This window comes from Protopterus annectens, chromosome 1.part0 (assembly GCF_019279795.1).
Source record: "Protopterus annectens isolate FY-2018-M chromosome 1.part0, PAN1.0, whole genome shotgun sequence".
Classification (NCBI taxonomy): Eukaryota; Metazoa; Chordata; order Ceratodontiformes; family Protopteridae; genus Protopterus; species Protopterus annectens.
Window position 1 is genome coordinate 997,570,505 of NC_056725.1, and position 14,432 is coordinate 997,584,936.

Consider the following 14,432-nt stretch of genomic DNA (forward strand, 5'->3'; position numbering starts at 1 on the left):
GTGTGTGTGTGTGTATGTGTGTGTGTGTGTGTGCCTTCTGTGGAAGGTTGGGCGCCGGGCTGGCAACTCGACACTGTAAAACTCCACTGCCAATCATGGGCGGACAGGTGATCTGCTGTGGCGACCCCTAACTGGGAAAAAGCTGAAAGAAGAAGATGACTACCAGCAAAATTAATAGTTATCGTAAAAGAGATTAAATGCCAAATAAATTCCAACCAAACTGAGAATGAGTACGGAATGCTCTTTGTGTGATTATTGGAGCATGCTGATTGGTATGGTTAGACTCCCTGTTTTGTTTTGGAGTCTTTGTTTTGTGTGTTACATAGTGAATTGAGACTCTAAGCAACAGGAGGTCAGCATGTTGGCTTGAGGTTACCTTGCAATACACATTGAATTGGTCATTGAGGGGACTCAGCTAATTTATAGAACTTGTACATTCTAACATATAATAATTACTCCAAGAACAATGTTACATATTTGTTTCAAGTACAGCACACACACACACACACACACACACACACACACACACATATACATGCATGTTTGTGTGTGTGTGTGTGTGTGTGTGTGTGTGTGTGTGTGTGTGTGTGTGTGTGTGTGTGTGTGTGCGTGTGTGCATGGATGTATGTGTGTGAGTGTGTGTGTTTGTGTGTGTGTGTGTGTGTGTGTGTGTGTGTGTGTGTGTGTGTGTGTGTGTGTGTGTGTGTGTGTGTGTGTGTGTGTGTGTGTGTGTGTGTATCCCTAAAACCTGATCTTTATATTATATTATATGGTTCAATTAGCTTAATGCCACCCACCACTGTGTATTATTAAGGTGTGGACAGGAAAGGTTTTATACTACTAGTCTCTGTGGTAAGATTCAATGAATCCAAAATGGATTATTCTTAAATTTACTACTTCTATAAAAATATTATAGGGTTTGTTTTATAGTTACAGAATAGTACATTATACAGTGTCTATCCTTTATGCTTGAAGCTCTCTTCTCATGATAGGTAAAGTAGGATTAGGCCATGGAGGGGATAAGAAGAGTTCATCCCAGTTGTTACCTATTACCCTTTCTCTTAGTTCCCATTATATATTATTCAGTTAGGTATATTAATAAGTTAAAACTTCATATGTTGATCTAAATATTAACTATTTATCTATCTTTAAAGCTATTGTATTATTTGCATTAGTTTTCTTTTATTCCGAATAATGCAAGTGATAGCTGATTGTTCAAATCATAAGGGCATTCAGAATCAAGATAACAAAAAAAAATTCTACATCTATTTTTAAGCCCAAGACAAGTATTATTTTATTCAGGAGACACACTTACATTGTGACCAAAAGAACACAGTACGAAAAGTCAATTAAATACGTAGAATTAACTGGAACCAATACTAAAATATATGACAGTGCATTTAAATGGTCAATATAATTAAGTCTAGTTAGGATCCTTTGGGTAGATGATGCTATGTAGATCCAAGATAAACCTCATTGTCAGACCATTATTTATTCTACATGTACATGACATCTGAGCAAAATAACTTGACTTTTGTTGCTAAATGGTTAAACTCCTTAGTAATTTCAAAGACCACTTATTAATTTTAGGTGGTGGTTGGAACTTAATAATCAGTTCCTTTTATGACAGATCTATTATCCTTCACCAAAGTGAGTTCAATGCTTCATGAGCCATTTTATATTTGCAAACAGAATGAAACATCTCAGACTCAATAAGATTTGCACCTATGCATTTGAATAAATTTATACACTTCTCACCCTGTTTCAAATCTTGGTTAAGAATCAATTTCTTCTTGCTATCAAATATCCTTCGTTCATGTACATTTGCTTTTCAAATTGAACTGTGCTCGATACTAGATCACTTCAAAATTCAACTACATTTAAATATTAATTCTTTTCATTCCAACCAAACTCATACTAAATGGTTGTTAAACCCTTTATTACTACAAAATCTTGAAATAGTGGAAGAGAAAACATGAAATTAGATATTCAATGTGCTGCTTTTATAACCCTACTGAGGGGTATTTTAATTAGCAAAGCTTCTTATTTAAATAGACCATATCAGCATAAAAAAGATAAAATAAAAATTACAGTCCCCTAGAGAACCAACTAGCACAAAAATATGACTGAGCCACACAATCTCAAATTAATAAACTTACTGAAGGTTTGACCATATACTATCTTTCTCAATCATCTTGGTACAAAAGGAAAATATTAGCCATGTATGCTGAATGAGCACAGCTCCCACTGGAACTACTTACTAAATGATTTATTAACCACAGAAAACCAACTTATAATGATATTCTCTACCAATCTCCTGATTTAATTTCAGTGTTCACAAACCTCTTCTGTAATCATTTCTAAAAGAATGTTGTTCTTGTGCAAATAAAAAATAGAATAATTTATTGAACAAATAAAATTTCCACAAATAAATCTAAAATATAAATACATATTTTCTTATTCTATTCAGTTATTGGAAATTAGACAAGGCACCAAAGCTAAAACAATGGCAAATCATGTTTTGATGGCTTCAAAGTAGAATTTTATAAACTGTTTAAAACTCAGTATTTCTAACATCTACATGAATATAGCCAAAGCAAGTTTGGTACTTAGAAATCAACTACACACCAATCACCCTAATTAATCTAGACATCAAAATATATCCCATGATTTTTGCAAATAGAATAAAATCTCTATTCCTTAAATTCATTACATCCAAGTGACACCTCCAGATGCATCTGCAGTTAACGCCTACTGATGCCTCTAGGAGTGAAATATTGCTTGTTCATATTTACAGCAATAATTCCAACAGCATGCTATATACAAGGGTTTAAAAGATTTTATCTTAAAGTTTATACAATAGCAAACTCAACTGCATTAATATTTTACCTCTGTCTAGTGCAGGTAACTAGATATTAATTTTTGTTTTTATTACATTAATTTATATAGATATACTTTTTACATTATTTAAATATCTCAACAACCAAGTAATACATACAGAACTCCTTAGCCTCGCATGAAAGCTTTCATCTAGATGAATAAAATGCTGCTGATAGTATGTGTGTAACTTGAGTGGTTGCTGAGACATTGTAAGTTATTTACAAAATATTACAAATGCAATAGCGACTGTGTTTAATATGACTTAAAATATTTGGTTTTAAGACCTAGAACCTAAAAAATACTATCAATATAAAATAGTTTGTGTGAAAGATTTTGCCATTTATGCTTCTTTCATAATCCACACAGTTCTAAAGATATGAACATTTGCTTGAAATGGGAGAACATAATTTGATTCTGTCAAAAGGCTTAGGCTTCACCCATTGGAAGTTACAGTGCAAACTTCCCGAGCTCCATTGGTGTGCATGAGTTAATATAATATCTCCTTTAAATAAATAATAGACAAATGACAGCCCAAACAATAACTTTTGAATCACTACAGTAATCAGTCAGAAATTTCAATGCCAATAACTTCTAACGCATCTATGAGCTATAGGCTGTGTTGCAGTATGTGTTGCCTTTCTCTGTGAAATATTTCATTAGACTACCAAGATTACTTTCCTAATATGCTCAAGAGCTGTTATGTAAAGTGTAGACATGACAAACTCCCATATATGTCCCTTTTGGTGGTAGACTCACAGCATCATGACAGATCATGGTGGTATGTGCGCATTAGTTCCTATTTGCAACATGTAGACATATGCTTTTCTACACCCTTCCTTATATATGTGTGTTATCTGTTATGCCTATCCCTTCCCATACCTGCCTATCTTGTATTTTTGTGTGTCCATTGTTTTTTTCTTATATACCCTTCCTTTTGAATTGTTCTGCTCTGCAAAAATCCTGTCTTTGGTGCCTGATTGTTGTGCTCTCTAACATTTCATTTCCCCTATGCCATTGTTGCTGCATCTACCCACTCTACATTTCTTGAAAAAAGAGGGCCTACCCTGTACAAAAAATGTCCATGCTCCTCTGAAATGATATCAGACCTCACTAAAACATGTATCCACTTCGGTATATGCCCTCTCACTCCCATTTCATTTCATTTTTCATTTTCTCTCTGCTTCTACAGCTGCCAGTGTTGCATGTGAATCCCCCACATTCCTGGCACCTCCAACATTTTCAAATACCTTTCTTACATGGAGCAAGTTTACCATCTAGATATTTTCAGCAGTGCTGCAATGTTTTGAATTCACAACTATATACTGCAGTGTATTTATTTTATGGATGTTTGTTTTTAAGAAATCTTTTCTTTTTATTTTTCTTTATCACATATTGTTAGTGTTCTAGTCTTGTAGTACATTTCACATACACACATAGATATGCATACATGTATACATAGAAATCATACAATGCCAGCATTACTTAGTGGGAGGTCGCAGTACAGCAGGCATTAGGAATTTGCACTTTCCCACTGTCGTGGACTCTTGGAGTTGGTATATATGTTTGTGTTTTGATGTTCGATCTTTTCAGATCGATTAATTTAGGTTCAGTTTTGTGAGTGTTTAACTAACAGTAATACACATATATTTATATATAAATAGATAGCTAGATATACATATACATGTCTGTGTGTATGTGTGTGCATGTGTATATTATATGATGTGTGTAAATGTGAAAGAAAACTTTTTTACATGCCTTATTGCATTTGCTGATGATTTACTGATTATTGTTTTAGTTATCTAAGTAAGTTCTCATTTTCTACAAAATCTACTAATACTTTGTGGTGTTGCATTCTGCAGATGTTAATATGTTAATGACACTCACTGTAATTATTTAGTATTATTATGAAGTGCGTTCCTTACCTATGGTGTCTGGTACACTCTGCAATTGTTTTGGAATCCTCACCCCTGAGTATCTTTATATTCAAAGTATTTCTGCCAATCTTTCCATTTACTTTTCTAATTTTTATTTTCACAAAAAAATCTGCACGCAATGCCACTGTCTGTAAAGTCCAGTATTTCTTTCCCCCCCCTTATTGTTTAAAGTATCTGCATACATAAGGAAATCTATTTCTGTTTTTACTTTCCCCTTGTAATACAATAAATCCCATTTTCTCTAGTTTTCTTTCGACCATAGCATAACAAATCTTTACATTTTTTTATTAGCCTTTTCCATTTTACTTCACGTTTTCCCAAGTCACAGATTAAGTATCCTGCCAGTATTATTTCCATCTTAAATATCTGATATTCATAATTTCTTCAAATAATTCGTCTCTATCAGTATCAGCAGTGCTTGTGCATTTGCTATAATTCTAAATAGGCCTTTTGGTACTTTCATTTCCACAATCACTGCTCTTTCTGATAAAGTTATTATAATGTTCAGTATTGTAATTTCCTTCATCCTTATTAACCCTGCTGTTCTGGAGCTTTTATTGTGTCCCATAAATCATATTATTGTTTTCTTAGTAATTCGAACTGTTACCTCAGTTTTCTCTGTAATTGCACCCTGCTTATATTTTCTGTACCAACCTAGCACCACTAAACTTCATATATGTCTGAAGCTGTTCACATTTAGTAAAATTACATTAATATAATCCTTTCTGATCGCAGCTTCTTTTGTTCATATTCCTATTCTACTTTTTTCTTCTACTTGCTCTCTTTTCTTATGGTTGCTTCCTCAACTTTATGTGTTGCTGGCTCAAAACTACTCCACCTTCTTCCCCTTTCTCTAAGCATTCAGACCTTTTATCTACAACTGCATCTGCTATAATTATTTCATACAGATTCATCACCTCATTTACCTCAGTTATATTACTATATTAATTTAGCACATGATAAATAGCAAAATTTTTCCACATTTTGTCAATTTGTAATTGTTGTTGCAAAGCAGTCTCTTCTACAGCCACAGTTTTTTTTTATATATAAGTAAACCACAAAGTCCTGTTTTGAGATTTTCTACAAAATAACTTCTAACCCTTTCTTTTTGTATGTTTGGAGAGGGAGCAAATTATGTGAAAAGATTTGCCACATATATATATATATATATATATATATATATATATATATATATATAAAACATTTTTTAACTTTAACAAATCATGTAGTTATTATTTATTCATTTGGATTTTCAGTGAAACTCTGGCCTTCCATCTCCTGTCCACCATCCCCATAATCCTCTTCCATGAGTATTTTTTCTAGGTCATATACAGTTCTACAGTTCCTTTTCAACTATATTTATATACCACCCTGCATTTGGGCAACACATTTAAATCAGTCACATGTTTACTAAATCTTCCCACAATGCTAGTTTATATGCTTCAAAAATTAAGTCACATGTATTTTAAAACCAAAGAGTATGTATAACCCTGAGCAGCATACTTTATGATATGCACATATTCTCTAGCTTTTAAATGAGCTATGACAGTGATAGTGTCATGCAATGTACTGTATTTGCTGAAATCAACGTAAAACTAGCATTGCTATGGTTTATGCTTGTTCATTGGGGGAGGGAGTAACAAGGTGGCTATAATGTCTTTCACTTTCTTTTACAAACATTAGCATGGGATGGCAGTGGTTGCAATATATTTAAGAGTAACAAGTTGGCCAAAATTTCTTTCACTTACCTTCACAGACATAATCCTTGTGCATGCTATATAGATACCTTCATGGTTTGATGGAAGCAAGATGTATTCAAAAGAAACTGCTCACTGGCACACTGGGGTAGTAAGTTGCTTTGCCACTTCACAGTGCTTTGCATGAGTGTGTGTGTGTGTGTGTGTGTGTGTGTGTGTGTGTGTGTGTGTGTGTGTGTGTGTGTGTGTGTGTGTGTGTGTGTGTGTGTGTGTGTGTGTGTGTGTGTGTGTGTGTGTGTGTGTGTGTGTGTGTGTAAAGAATGCCATCAGGTTTTTCCATGGATGCACACAATAATGCCAGGCACATACATAACTTTTCTGGGTAGCAATAAAAATGCAGTTAATCAAGTCATTAACTCTCACAAATAAGGTGTAAAATGTAGCACAAAACATCCTTAACTTTAGAACTTCTAGGGGTCTCTGGAAACCCACATCCTACACTGTAAGAATGGATTTTGACATGGACTTTGTGGAGAATTATTTGCTGTATATGAAATTTTAGATGTAGTGTGATTCAGTGTTTAGATTAAATGCGTATTATATAAATTGTGTAAATGATTTGCTATTAGATGAAAAGTGTCTTAGATAAATAATAATAATAAACTTATATATATACATAATTGTAGTATATTCACTATTATATACAGGTGTATCCATTAAAAATATATTGATATATATATATATATATATATATATATATATATATATATATATATATATATATTTATATTCGGTAAAAACTATTTGCAAAATGTGGGGGGCTGTGCCCCCTACACCCCCTTACTTAATATTCTCACTTCAGGGTCGCACTGCAGTGGGGCAGGGGCTGTATTTCATTTTCAACCAAATTAACTTCGACCAAATGAGGTTTCAATCAAATGAGCTTTCAGTGAAGTGGGCTGCCTGAAATAATTTTCGACCAAATGAAATTCGACCAAAGAAAGTAGACACACATATATATATATATATATATATATATATATATATATATATATATATAGAGAGAGAGAGAGAGAGAGAGAGAGATAAAAATATGGCTGTGGCCACGTATGCTTCCACTTTCATCTCAGACTAACAGAAGTTGAATGCATGGGATGTATTCTCCTAAACATTATTCTTGTCAGTTCATTGTGAACTACTGTTTTGCCAACTTTGAGCATTAAGTCTTTGATACAACTTATTTCTTTCTTGAAAAAAAAATACAGCTGAATTTCTTTACTTACTCTTGATTTAAGTTAAAGCTATCACTGGATCAAAAGGCTGGGAAAATGTTCTACAATGCACCTCAGAAAATCTGCAACCCCATAACTTCTAGGGGGATTCATTTTACAAGCTCAAGATACTGAAATCGTGAATTTCAGTATCTCAAGACCAAAACACAGACACTGCAAAAACATGAAAACCCAAAAAACCAACACCCATAACATTGCAAATAATCCAAAACCAATATCTTACTGACATAAACACACAAAAATAACAAAACAATACACACACACCATTACCATACATATAAGCAGGGGACAAGCACCCCTGCTACTTATATATACCAACTCCGAGGTCACACTAACATGAAAACATAGACAAACTCAATGTAACGTGCCCTACTCTCCCATTGCACACTACCATACCTATCTCATGAAAAACATACACACCACACACAGAGAAAACACACCACTTTTAACACTTATACATGCACACACACACATACCTGCCTACCTACCTACCCTAACTGACTTCTAAAACTTCCCAAAACTTTACACCAAACCACTTTCCTACAGAAAACCCTAAAAATTGCAAACTTTCCTGACCCTCTGAACATAACCACATGTCAGCCACCATCTTTCCTATCCAAACACCACTTACCTTAAAGTGATAGCATACTAGAAAAACAGTACACACCACACCTACTACCAATTTGGCAAACTAACATTCGACAATATGCAGTTTCAAGCAACTGCAGTTTTACTCTTCTGGTCTTGAGATACTGAAATTTGAGATTTCAGTATCTTGAGCTTGTAAAGTGAAACCCTTCTAGGGGACTAGGGGCCTATAACCCCCCATTTTTATTCCTATACAGTTATTACTATGCAGGTTTGACCAGTTAGGGTGTTTCAAGATGATGCAAGGAAAAGTAAAATTAAACAATAACACTGAATTTCTCTCCATAGTCATGACTTTTGTTTAGACTATCCTTGCATGAAAATGTTATTTAAAAATTCTAAAATACACCTTAGAACATCTACAAGACTGTGGCTTCTGGAAAAAAAATGCTGAATGATATTGCAAAATGTGTGAAAGTGAAGAAAAATGTCATCTTTGTAGTGTGAGGAGGCCAGGAGGAAGGGTAACGGGGGGGGGGGCACCATGATGCCCTTCACCTGTGGCACCATTTCATTTATAGCCAGCCTTATGTGTATGATAGGTTTTAATATCATTGTAACTAAATGCTAATCACTGTTTATGTCCCTCTGTAAGATGTTGTGGTACTCAAGCCTATCACAGTGTAAGAGCAGTATAACTATAGTTCAGTCTGTGCCATGTACTCCCAAAGCTTTGTAGCATGAACTAAAAGGTTGCACTCAGAGAGTGATACTTAGCCTTGAAGTATCCAAGGGGCCTACAATGTGACACTTGCTGAGGGATCCTAAAATGCTAAGCAAAGACATTGATCTTTGCTTAAGTAAAAGTAGTCTCAACTTATCCAAGCCATTGTATTTCTAGTGAGGTCCTATGGATGTGAAATTTGGACACTGAAGACAGGAAGAAAACTAACAACACATTTGAATTATGGCTTTGGCAAAGAATACTGCATTGAAAAACAAGGCAATCAGTATTAGTGGAGATAAAACCCAGATGTTCCATGGAAACTCAAAGGACAACACTTTGATTTCCAAAGTTTAGTTGTATCATATGAAGATATAGATAATTAGAAAATGACATAAAGTCTAGCAAGGATGAAGGCCAGTTTAAAAGAAGACTAGCAATGTGATGGACTGATACAATAACTACAGCAAAGGATGCCCCGCTATCAAATGATAGACATCTAACCAAAAACAGACACAGTTCAAGGCAACTATTCATGATGTCACCATGAGTCCACATTGACACCACAACATTTTACAGCAATAACAATACATACATGCATATACATATATACATACATATATATGCATATGCGTGTTTATATTACGCTGTCGAAAACTCAAACTGATAACAGTGTAATAATCGGCACGAAAGTGTCAAAACCCCCAAACATCGAACACACACAAAAAAAAAAAAAAAAAACACCCAAACACAACACAAATTGCTGTATGCAGGTGGGCAAGCCCCACTGCACCTCCCACACCCCCCACTACTTAAATATACCAACTCCGAGATCGCACTATATTGCAGTAAATGGAAATCTCCCCTTACAGAGATTTCATTTACAAGCACGATTACTTTTGCTTTCGACATTTTGGTGCCAACAATATCAGCTTCGATATTGTCGGCCTTCAACAGGGAGAAGTAGTCCCGCATATGCACAACACAAATACAGGTGCACACACAAACACACACACACACACACACACACACACACACACTTACACAGCAACCAACACAGTGCACAGTGACTCTAGGGTTCAGATGTGACTTTTAATCACAACTTTTTCATGTTCTCTCTATGTATGTGTGGGCTTTCTCTGGGTACTTCATTTATCTCCCATCTCCAAAAAACATGCTGTCTGTTGATTGAATGCTTGTCCATTTAAAACTTTTGTTGACTAGAAGGTTAGTCACAGGTAGACTGCCTGCAATCCTGAACTTGATTTCCACATGTTACATTTGCCTACTGTGTGTGTGTCTCTTTTACTCACAGACTGTTTATCACAGACTTTGTATAGAATGAAATGGTATCTGTGGCCCAGTTCTGCTGCCTCATCACTTCTTGAAAACCCACATTACACTCTGACATCATTTAAACTCTTCACTGGTTTGTGTTATCAGTTTTTTCATGTTTCTCTTTCCTTCTGGTTTGGTTCAGTGTGTTTCTGAAAGTCACATTTTATTTATTTATTTAACATTTGTTTACCAGGAAATTCCAACTTGGAACAAAGTCAGTTTTCAGTAGAAGCCCAGGGAGAAACACTCCAGATGCATATCTTTGTAATGTGGGAGGAAACCAGAACACGCAGAGGAAACCCACACAAATGCAGGAAAGACATGCAGACTCCACACAGAAAGCACCCCAGCCAAGAATGAAACCAGAGAACCTCTTGCTGAGGGTGACAATGTGACCGCTGCACCACTGTGCTCTCCTAAGTCACATAAATAGCCATTACTTCCTGGTCCTTAATGAAAAGGAATTGCCCCATTAACAGTTTCTGATTTAACCTTAACTGACTGGACACTATCAAGGTATTTATGTCGAATGCTAAATAAAGAATTGGCCTATTAACTGAGCTTTATTCAGTGTCATATCACTAGGTTTATTCTTTTATTTTTTGACTCCAGAAAACTATATTTTTTTTATTTTGTCATTTGAATTTGTATTTAACTGAATTTTTTCAAAAGAAGATGAGAGGTGCAGAATAAATATTACATGGCTCTTCCATTTACAGCCTCTAAAGGCATAATAATTCAGACCATGGCACTTCAACAAACTGTAAGTGGCAGGGGTCCTTCCCACTGAACTGTGTCTTTTATAATTCACATGAAGTATGATTCTGACCTTCCTTCAACAAAAGCTGCATTCACAGAATTGCTGACGCTGGAAAAAATACACATGAATGCAAGCAAACTGCAACTCAGTTTCCAAAGAGCCTAGGGCAGTTTGTTCTCGCTATAGTCAAGATTTTCTCTGATGTATTTTCAATATATTATTGCACAGAAAAGAGTGAGAAACAAGACAATTCCTGCCATTCATCAAACATAGATTAGATCATTTCTTACACAAGGTGATTAAACAACATTACATTTCATAGATGAAATTCCTGATAAAAATGTGTTCTTATAATAATCTCTACCTTATAATGAACTCTTTCTGAGCATTATATTCTTATTTCTATCTCAGCTCACAAGTAAGAGAAGTGTAAACCTCTCTCAGTATGCAGCTTGCACAAATGTACAAAGTAAGATACAATTTATTCTATGAAGGTACACAAGTAATGGGCACGGAAATTATTTATTGGTGTTTTTAAAGAAATCAGGTTAACATGAAGTGTATTTCTAATGTTTTGTAGCATGTGCATCAACTCAGTAAAATGCAATACTAATAATGCAGTTCAAGAACTCAATAATATCCATTTGTCATTTATCAATGCACAGAAATTTAACACAATACAGTTTTGTGTTTTTTTATTGTGCTTTACACTCTGCGTGTGATTTCAACAGTTTTAAGGTCTGGAAAGTTGCCCTACTTCATTACTGAAGCAATTTTACTCATTTCCAATGGGCATGAACATTCCAAAAAATGTATCTGAACAGCTCCTTCATGCTTTATAACAGTACAATGCAATATAACTAAGCTAACCAAATAATTTGCTCAGTGCAGGTCACAAAATTAGCTGCTACAAGCAAGAAATGTCTGTTTCATGAGTCTATAATATGACAGATTTGGAAGCAGAAATATAGAATAAGAACACTTATAAACATAGGCCTGGATTCATAAATACTGTACACATAACACAAGCCATACAACTGTCCAGACTTTCATAGAATGTCCAGATTTTTTCCTCATATTTTTGGTTTCTTCCTCATAAAATGTATAATTTTTATGTGAAATCAGTGAGAATTGAAGTAATTAAATAATGGCAGATATTTGAGTTTCATACTTCATATCATTTGGAAATTTATTGTTACAAAATTTGTTATTCTAACAACTTTCTAAATTTATAAGAGCAATAATTAAAACCTGTCCTTATTTTTAACCTTTGCCACTAATTATTTTTGGCTTTGCCCAGATTTCTTGCTGTAATAAGGTGAGAGGTATGACACAAGCCAGTTATTGTCTAGAGTACAGATAAGGTATAAGCAAATCATGATTCGGAAATGCACACTTATCTTAGCTTTCACAAACCATTGTTGTTACTGCAATAAGGACATGCACAACTGTCAATGGGGGTGTGGGGAGGATTTCATAGCCTAAACTGCTTTTGGTGGAGGGTTAGAACACTACATCTAAAAGACATTATACAGACTCTCCAATAACTGTAGTATGCATTCTCTCTCTCTCTCTCTCTCCTATTTTGATTGGAGTCCTCAGTCATCATTATTAAGTAAGGCCCAAAGCAACATCAGTTTTAGCTGATCTCAACCAGTATGTCTTTAAAGTAATAAGCTGCAACTGTAACACCAACGAATTCTAGGCTATTGTCGCTTGAACACCCCAAGACATAAAAATGGTCTCAAACACATTTATTTTATTAAAATAAAATAAAAATCATCATATTGAGTGCTTTTGCCCTGTCAAATAGGACTTCATCAGAAGAGATTCTGATGAAGTCCTATTTGACAGGACAAAAGCATTCAATACGGTGATTTTTATTTTATTTTAATAAAATACAAAGTGTTTGAGACCATTTTTTACATCTTGGAGTGCTTGACCGACAATAGCCTAGAATTTGTTGGTGTAACATCAGTTTTAGGCCCAGGGCATTAGCAAATAGCTTCACATCTGGCGAAAAAAAGATGGCCGCTCTCCTATAGACACTGCTATTCCTTAGCTCTGACCAAATGCCAGAAAAATCAAGCTATATGGGTATAGAACTTAACTAAAAAGTGAAAATAAACCTTTACAGCTATTAGCAATCCTGATAAATGACTACATTTTTAACTTACCTCCTTATCCTTAAAAGAGACAGATTTCCTTGGATTGAAAGGATCCCAATTTCCTGGATACTGCCATGAAGTACTAGCAGACAGCTGCTTAATTCTTAACAATAAAGAAAGGGCCAAATATGTCAAACAAAGATACTAGTATGGAGACACAGACTTCCAAAACAAATTTCTCAGTGGTGGCCTCTCCTTAGAAAGAAGTAACCCTAAAAGGCCTAGAATGGGCAAACAGCAGGAAACAACTAAAACATTAAATAAAGTGAAACTGGACCAACCATCAAACCTCAAAAATCTGAAATTAACTCTCCAACATATACATCAGGCAATACAAGATTTCTCTGCTCAACTCCAGTCCATTGATGAATCTTTCAATCAAATATTATCTAGAATGAAAAAATCAGAAGCAAAGATTTTCAGCAACGAATCCAAGATTAACCAACTTCAAAAGCAGTCAGAAAATAACAATAAATTCATCCAAGACCTGCAGTCAAAAATAACTGATCAAGAAGCACGATCCAGGCACAACAATATTATTATCCGAGGAATTCCTGATCATTATACACAAACCAATCTTATTGAAATGATTGTCCAAATCTTCAATGCCCTCCTGGAAAATCCAACTGATGTAAGTCAAATAGTTATTGAAAGAGCCCACCATGCACTCCAAGTTACTCAAAACACAGATAAACTGAAACAAGTTTACGTAAAATTTTTGAATCACAGAGATGTATTAAAAATACTATCTGCAGCCAAAAAAAAGGGCTTTTTACCTGGAATGGATATAAAATTTCCTTCTCGCAAGACCTTTCATCTCAGATCAGACAAGCTAGGCAAACCCTTTCTCCTTTCTGTGCTTTCCTGATACAAAAAAGATTAAATTTCAAACGAGATACTCAAATACCCTATCCTTTCAAATTAAGGAAACCAAATACTCAGCTTCATCCATTAAAGACACAAAGTCCATCTTCCTGTCAGTTTTTAAAGCGATGCCTTCAATTGAAGCTGTTGGGCTTTGATAACTATCATTAAGGATCATAACTTTCCT